The sequence below is a fragment of the Habropoda laboriosa genome, unplaced genomic scaffold (genome assembly GCF_001263275.1).
Source record: "Habropoda laboriosa isolate 0110345459 unplaced genomic scaffold, ASM126327v1 scaffold187, whole genome shotgun sequence".
Taxonomy (NCBI): domain Eukaryota; kingdom Metazoa; phylum Arthropoda; class Insecta; order Hymenoptera; family Apidae; genus Habropoda; species Habropoda laboriosa.
The window spans coordinates 93,045-99,894 of record NW_017100299.1 but is presented as its reverse complement, the minus strand read 5'-3'; positions in this window follow the sequence as shown (position 1 = coordinate 99,894).

Sequence of the window (6,850 nt, the reverse complement as noted above, 5' to 3'; positions counted from 1 at the left end):
CTCAAATCAACCACACCGGTTATGTATTCTACTGCCGAGTGTACTGGGAGAAATTCAACCATAGGAAACCTTACACCCAGTGTTATAGATGTCAAGCCTTCGGACACTCCTCGTCCAATTGCAACAAGGACCACAAGTGTGTGAAGTGTGGTCTGCCTCACGCTACTGCGGAGTGCAAGAAAGACCTCTCCTCCCCCCCCCCCCCCCCCAAATGCGCCAACTGTGGTGGCAACCACACAGCAAACTTCTCCCAATGTCCGCGCCTACTTGCTTACCTCGGAAAGCGGACTGCGCCTCAGATAAATCTTCCCCATAGGAAAAACGATAAATCCCACCTCCCACTCACTTCAGACCCTAGAGGACCAACTAATCGCAGTTTCCCCACACTTAATGAAGCCTCAACCAGTACTTCTTCCCCTTCTACTCAAACTCAAGCTAGATCGGGATGCACTCGTTGGTAACGTCCTTCCCCCACATTGCCAATCCGCTCCTGGACGTGCCCCAGAACAGCAACCTCCTCAGCAAGGTGAATTTACCAACTTCCTAACTCAACTCTGTGTCAAAGCCCTCCCTATTTTCTTTAGCTTAAAAGATAAATTCCAAAACTGTCAATCGAACCTCGGAAAAATTGAGGTGATCCTGGAAGCCATTCAACAACTCCTAGAATAAACCCTCTTCTTCCCCCCAACCCCCTCCCTGGGAAACTTCACTACCTGGAACGCATGTTCCCTCCTACACAAACTCACGGAACTAGAGTTGTTCCTAAATCTCAACAATGTCTCTGTGGCTCTTCTGCAAGAAACCTGGCTCACTGGCGAACAGACTGTTACCCTACAAAATTACAATATTATCAGACGCGACAGGCCAGACGGTACCACCCGCGGTGGAGTAGCTATAATGATTCACAAAAACCTAAATTTCATTCCGTTTCCTCTATCAGACACCGGAGACGTGGAGGCGATTGCTATTAAAATCATTCCATCCAAAATAATTTTCATGTCGGTGTACTGCCTCCCCTCAGTCAGGATAACAATAGACATGCTTAACAAACTCTTCTGTCGATGAACCACGTTCTTAGCTGGATTCGACCTCAATGCAAAGCATCAATCATGGAACAACCATACCTTTAACAGAAACGGGACAACCCTAAGGAGGCACGCTGATCAAGCTGTATACGATCTCATTTTTCCCCCCACCTTCACTCATTTCAGACCAAACTCCCGGCCGTCTACCCTCGACTTTTTTATAACAAACTGGGCAATCAAATTTCAACCTGAAGCAGTGGACGACCTACAATCTGACCATAGACCAGTCCTTCTAACCACCCTCCTTCTCCCTCAAAATTCAAATCTCACCTCCTCAATCCCAGTCACCGACTGGGATAAATATAGAACCATGTCTTCCAGAATTCCGCTGGAGACCAATCTAACGAACAAAAACAGAATCGACCAAGCCATTCAAACCTTAAACAAGTCCCTCAAAAAATGCCTTCGAAACGCAACAGAACTAGTCTCATCCAGTAACAGATTTGTCACTCCCGATCCTCAACTAAAAAAAGTAATAGCCCTCCGCAACGCAGCCAGGAAAAAATGGCAGAGAGGGGGAGATCCGACATACCTCCACTATTCCAACTCCCTCACTAAACATATCAAATCCAAAATCATTGAACTTAAAACAAAAGAAATCCAGACTCAAATACAGAACGCAAGTACCTCGAATCACACCTTCTGGCCCATTTATAATAAAATCGTCAAGAAAAAGACCACAATACCTTCTCTTATTGACAAACACAATAACGTAATCGCACTAAACACTCAAAAAGTTCAAGTCTTAGCAGATCATTTCAGAACGCTTCACGATCGTGCCTACTTAACAACTTCCCCCCTGCAGGTTGAGGTCAATCGTGCACTGCTAAACTTCCATTACAAAGAACATTTCAATCCCTCCCCCCCAAACAAGCTTCTTCTACACATTTCACCCAAGATCATCGCAGATCTTACCAGTAAACTCAAAGCAAATTCACGATCGTGCCTACTTAACAACTTCCCCCCTGCAGGTTGAGGTCAATCGTGCACTGCTAAACTTCCATTACAAAGAACATTTCAATCCCTCCCCCCCAAACGAGTTTCTTCTACACATTTCACCCAAGATCATCGCAGATCTTGCCAGCAAACTCAAAGCAAATAAGGCCGCCGGACCTGACGGAATCTCCGCAGTCATGATCAAATTTGCCTCCAACTTTACTACATATACAGAGCATCAATCATTGCATCCTACTTCCCCTCACAATGGAAAGTGGGCAGAACCGTCCCAATCCCTAAGCCAGGGGGAGACAGAACGATCCCAAACAATTACCGACCCATCAGCCTTCTTTCGATGAACGGTAAAATCTTCGAAAAAATTATTTACAAAATGCTGGAATCCCACATTACCAAACACCAAATCTTAATAGACCAACAGTTCGGATTTCGCAACAAACACTCTACAATTCAACAATTAATTAGAGTTGCCCAACATCACTCCCACAACATGAACACCAATAGACTCTCCGCTATGGTCCTCATTGACCTGCAGAAAGCCTTTGATTCAGTCTGGCATAACGGGATAACATACAAATTAATCCAAATGAACTTTCACCCCTTAATTAAACTCATTCACTGGTACTTAACCGACCGATCCTTCTATGTTCAAATAGCGAACGACAAATCCCAACAGATCCACATCAAAGCAGGAGTCCCACAGGGCTCCGTGCTAGGACCACTACTTTTTTTACTATACATCAACGATCTCCCACAGACAACAGACACCTCACTAGCGCTTTACGCAGACGACACGGCCGTTCTGGCCTCCTCCTGGCAAATAGAAAACCTCACTCGTAAATTGCAGACACAGCTAGACCTCCTGGTTGCCTATTATGGCAACTGGAAATTCACTATCAACGTCAACAAAACTAATGCAGTTCTTTTCACCAGAAAGCTCAGTGTGGGCAACAGTCAAAGCCTCCCTCTCCTAAAAATAAACAACAGAGATATTGTCTGGAGCGACTCTGCCCGATACCTAGGCCTGGTGCTGGACCGGAGGATCACGTGGGGTCCTGCGGTGGCCGACAGGCATGACAAGGCCTTCAGGGCCCTCCAGGCCTCCAGAGTCCTAATAGGACCCAAATCCAAACTTCCGCTTCAACTCAAGATTCATTTATATTGTACTTGCATTCGTCCTGTAATGTTGTATGGTGCGCACATATGGTCTTCGACCGCCCGCACTCATCTCCTCTCCCTTCAAAGGCTCCAAAATCGTGCACTTAAGATCATACTTAACTTACCCACAGATCACTCCACGGAAGACTTACACAGAAGAGCTGGAGTCAACCGAATCAATATACTAATTAATCGTATAATTTCAGGTTATAAAGTTGAAAAGCACCCTAACAGACTGGTCAGAGACACGGCCACTTTCAAACCTCATCTTCTACCATATAAGTTAAAGGTACGAGTGCCACTGGAGCGCACTAGGGAGAGAGTGGATTGACGGAATTGGATTTGTTTTGCTTTGTTTGCTTTTGCTTGTTTGCTTTACTTCAGGTTCGGGCGCTGGCCTTGCTGTGATTTTCTATGGCTCCAGATTGTAATGGATTCCCACCCCCCTCCCCTTCATTTGCCCCGTACCACAGCCTATTCTTTGTTTCGTAGTATTCTTTTGTTTACCAATAAGCGTCGAATGTTACAATATTAGATTCCAATTGGCTGGTCCGGGAAAATGTATAAAACGGACATTTGTTATACATCGCCACCATTCTCGTGAACGAAGGCGTTGAAACGTGATCAGCAGCTAAAATTTTACATTAATACTTTAAAATGGCAAAAAGAATAGAAATTAGTATTGAAACTCGAAGTGCAATTATCACACTTAGAAAGGAAGGTTATTCTTTGCGGAATATTGCAAGGAAATTGAAAGTATCATACAAGGGCGTGCTGGGTACATTAAAACGTTTTGCGGATACTGGTAGTTTGTAAAAGACAAATCACGGTCAGGAAGACCTAAAATCACGTCGAGAGCTGAAGCTGTAAGAATAAATATTATTTGCAAACGAATCAGATGACTAACGGCCTCGGAAATTCGTGTAGGACTTAATGATAGTAGACCGAATACAATATCTCTGACAACGGTGAAAAGGCGACTAAGAGCTGCAGGTTTAAATTGCCATATAGCAGTTAGGAAACTATTGCTTTCGTCGAAAAATCGTAAAGTGCGGTTGGACTGGGCAAAAAGTCACAAAAATTGGGCACCTACGGATTGGGGTAAGGTTCTTTGGACTGACGAATCCAAGTTCGAAATATTCGCACCGAAGGATATTTGTTCGCCGATCTGTACAAGTTGTCAGCATGTTCTACGGGCATAAGTAAGAAAAAAATGTTGCATAATGTTATTTTGTAGTGCTGGATATCGTTGGAATATAAACACAAAGATATACTAAAGTTATCATACATACACTACCGGTCAAAAGTTTGGAATCACTTGCTGATTTCTATCAAAATCGAATATACCGCTAAATTTTGAAATGATCCATCGTTAATATATCAGATGTTAACAAGAGATTTCAGCATTTTCCTATGTCCATAATACTATTATATAATTCATACACTCAGTTTAATAGGTAGAAATTCTATTATGCAGCAAGATAACGACCCTAAGCACTCATCTAAATTGTGTAAAGGGTTCTTATTGCAAAAAGAAACAGAGTGGGTCTTGAGGAATATGACATGGCCAGCACAATCACCGGATTTGAACCCGATAGAATTTTTGTGGGAAGAGCTCGATCGGAATATCCGGTTGCACTGTCCAACATCGAAAGGACACCTTTGGCAACTACTACAAGAAGCATGGAAAAATTTAAAGTTAGAAATACTCGAAAAACTAATTGCCAGGATCCCCAGAATATGTCAGGCTGTCACTAGAAGTAAGGACGGTTTTTTTGATGAAAAGACAATTTAAAGAAAAATATCTATTTCTTCGTACAAAAAATAATATAAAATGTAAAATATTTTACTTATAAGTATTTTGACAAATAAAACTTCCTCAATTACTTTGTAGGCGTTCAATTTTTCTTCGAAATATCCTGTTTCTCTTAATTTACGTAGTGATTCCAAACTTTTGGCCGGTAGTGTATGTCTAAACCCACCTTGCTTATAAACAGTATATTCCAACTAACGTACATTTCAAAATTTTGTAATACAGATCCAATTGCGCCTGTCAATAATCTCGGAAACTATTTTCTTAGTACTCTGCGCTGAACTTTCCACTAAATACAAAACGAGCATGTATTACCTACTACAAAGCCTTGGTAAGGTTGGATGACATTGGAGACTACTACTTTGTACTTTGTATTGTATGTACCTACTACTATCGTAAAAGGATTTGAAAATAGTCAGTAAAAATGAATATTTTGGTTAGTATAAATAATTAATGTCAGTATTAAATCGCATTTTGTGAATACAATTTTGTTTATTTGGTCGGTATTAATTTGTTTTTTGGACAATAAAATTTAAATTTTTGGTTAGGTTAGGTTAAATTAGGGTATTTTATTATACACACTGACCATCTATTTAAAATACTGACAAATGTTTACTAATATTTTAATGAAAATACTGACCACTTATATTACGTAAGTACTGATATTTTATTTTAAATACTGACCATTTATTTAAAATATTGATTAAAAATTTTTTTAATACTGACCCAATAAATAGTAGCCTTTGAAAACTGGACCTTACTAATTGTATTTTTTACCCATTCTTATACGACATGGTTTAATTTTAAGTAATAAAATAAAAAATATTGTCATTTTTGCATACTTTATTTACAAAATTTTTAATTGTACATATAGAACTAATATAACAATCACTATAGTCACTAATTATATACAATGTATTTTTTGTCGACCGATTGGATTGTCGTCAAACAACACGCAATTATAAATAGGAATATCAAATGATTTTCTTTGAATTTTTTCATTGTTTCTGATGTAGTGCATTATGTATACATATGTATAATCGTTACTCAAAATGCAAAAATATTATTTTGAATATATTGGTAAAAGATAATTTAGGAATAGTTTTATACAGGGTGTTCATCGTAACGGCTGACATGATTTTTTAGGCACTTCTGATAAGATGACAAAAAAAAATTGGACGTCGTTTAGACATCTTTTGGCTTTTATTCGATGTCTTTAAGATGTTCACAAAATGTCTGTGTGCTATTTGGGATGGTATTGAGAAAATTCAGTGATATCAGATAATGTTGCTTTTCTTCAACAATTTGCTTCGAAAATTATTTTTAAGTGTAATAAGGTTCCTTATTAATGCATAAATCAAATAGTAACGTAATTATCTAAAATTGCAATTTTATTTACAATAAAGTTTTTATGAAACGTTAAGAGGTTGAATCTATGGCATGTCTGTTTACTGCTTACATTCAGTTATCAAATATCACTGAATTACATTAATGTTCGATTAAGAGTTAATAATTAACCTTATTACATTTAAGAATGATTTTCTAAGCGAGTTTTTGAAGAAAAGTAACGTGTCTGATATCACTGAATTTGTAACAATGTTATTTACAATATTGAAAAAAAAATTATATGGTGTTATTTAAAAAAGTGAAAGTGACCCCGTTTTTTTGTTGAAGGAACAGTGTTTTGGAAATATTTATTATTGCAATTTGTTTTCGATTGAGTGCTGATTAATTTTTTTTTATAACTTTTTCTTGTCAGATTGTCAGTAGTGTTTAAAAATCATGGCTATTGTTACGGTGAACATCCTGTATATAAAATCTTAAGTAGTAATTCTTTCAA